Below are 2,549 nucleotides of genomic sequence, written 5' to 3'. Positions count from 1 at the left end.
TATGAGAAAAATTATGCAATCACAGAACTGGAATGTCTTGCTATTGTTGATGCATTAAACAAATTTTATCACTATTTATTTGGAAATAAATTTACCATACATACAGATCATGCGGCTTTAGTTTGGTTAAAAAATGTTAAAAATCTGAAAGGTAGATTGTTCCGATGGTCTTTACTATTAAGTATGTATGATTATGATATAAAATACACAAAAGGCACCTTAAACTTTGAAGCTGACATGTTATCCCGTGATATTCCTGACAATATTGAACACAATAGTAATGTTGATTTAAATAATGTAAGCCATTTTTCACATCTTTTGCAATTAGACGAAATTCGCGAAGCCCAACAAAATGATAATTTAACTGGAAATTTTATTAAAATAGATAATGTTTTGTGTATACGTAAAAAGGGTTTTACCAAAATTGTTGTTCCATTTTCTTTAAGGCATAAATTACTTGAAATTAGTCATAAAAAATTTGGCCATCCCGGAATTCAAAAAACTATTAATTTACTTACTCCTGTTTACTATTGGGAAAATATTACTTTGGACATTACAAATTTTAACAAACATTGTCATACTTGTCAAATTAATAAAAAACCTAGACAGAAAAGATTTGGGTTACTTCAGGAAATGCCCCCAGTTGACAAACCTTTTGAAATTATTGCAATTGATAGTGTAGGTGGTTTTAATTATTACAATTCTACCAAAAAATATTTAACTTTAGTAATTGATCATCACACTCGATATATGTGGTCTTTTGCATCTAAATCAATAACTACGGAAACTTATGTAAATTTTTTGCACCAAATTTTTCAAATTCAAACCCCTAAAAGTATTCTGAGTGATAGAAATGCCGCGTTTACTTCTTCCCACTTTAAAAAATTTCTTAAACATAGCAAAATCAAACAATTGTTAACTACAGCCCATAGACCTGAAACTAATGGAAAAGTTGAACGTTTAGGACAAACCATTGTAACACGTTTAAAATGTAAAATTAATGATTCTTCTAAAAAAATTCCTTGGCCTAAATTATTAAAAGAAGTAACCGAAGAATATAATTTAACTCCACATTCGGTAACTAAATTCCCACCAGCTTATTTAATGTTTGGCACTCTCCCATTTAATCATCCTTTATCTGAAGAAATTTTTCCACCAATAGAAGAAGCAAGGAAAATTGCAGTTGAAAGAACTAAACAATATCATGTAAAAAATAAAATTTATTATGATGCAAGATTCACTCATATTGAATTTTCCCAAAATGATACTGTAATGTATGAAGATTTTAAATACCCCAATACTAGGAAACTTACCCCCACTTTTTCCGGTCCATATATAATTCTTGAAAAAATTTCTGATGTTAATTATAAAATAAATAAAAAGAATATTCATAATAAAGAAAATACAGAAATAGTTCATATATCAAAATTGCGAAGGTACCACCCACCTGACAAACTGAAATTATGTCACGAATAAAAAACATGTAATTATTTAAATGGAATTGAATATATTTTATATTAAAATTAATGATTTTTCATTGTTAAAATAAATTAAAAACACCGAATATGACAACATTACACATGGTTCAAAAGAACATGTGGTCCCCTTTTTTCTGGAAGATCCAACCTTTCAAATTTTCTTCTTCAAGTTCAATGTTTACCCAATCTAAAAGGATATGGGGCGATGGTAGTTTCTCTCTGTGGTGAAAACAAAAAAAATTTAAACTTAAGGGGACACGGGACCTTGAAATCATAAAATTTTCAAAAAAAAATTTTTTTGTTAAAAATGTAAAGATAGTCAGCCTGAATCACGTGTTGTTCGAATTTTTTCGATACGATGATTTTTTATGATTTTATAGCTATTTTTCTGAAAAGTGGGCGTGGCACTTTTGACGTTCCATAAGCTGTCTGTTTGTTTACATTGTAGTTATCAAGCTTATTTTGATTTTTTTTTATGTTCAAATCAATATTTCGATAAAATATTTTTTAATTAGTATAATGTGACACTGTTTGGCAACGCCAAATTAACTTTAACCGTACTTTTGTTTAACCGTACAATTGTGGGCACTTTGAATTCAAATGTATGAAATTTTCCAGCATGTTATCGAAATTCTGCAATATGCTTTTCCTATGTCAATGTCAATAATTTTTTTATTTATCTGGTATCAAATATATTATTTATTTTATTAAAATTATAGAGAATAATGTTTTTAGTGTAATTTTTATGCACACAAAAATAATCTTTTTTCTTTGTTTCAAGGTTACATGACATATTGATATGATGCATAACGAACAATATTTTTATGTAAAAATCGTTTGTATTGGTAAAAATTTAGCATTTATTATATTAAGAATACATCGGAAGTTCTTTTTATATTTTAAGCATGATATTATAGCTATTACAGTGAGTTTTATAGATTATAGCTATTACAGCTAGGATCTTCCAGCACATCATTGTTGAGACTAGGGACTGTTTTCCTCCATTTGGGGAATACAGCCCCTAATCCAGCAAAAATTTTCCCCTAACAACACTGAAATCCTAAATTTCAG

The sequence above is a fragment of the Parasteatoda tepidariorum genome, chromosome 7 (assembly GCF_982258835.1).
Source record: "Parasteatoda tepidariorum strain Cologne lab strain chromosome 7, Ptep-v5.0, whole genome shotgun sequence".
NCBI classification, from domain to species: domain Eukaryota; kingdom Metazoa; phylum Arthropoda; class Arachnida; order Araneae; family Theridiidae; genus Parasteatoda; species Parasteatoda tepidariorum.
Note: the sequence above shows the minus strand (reverse complement) of the source record.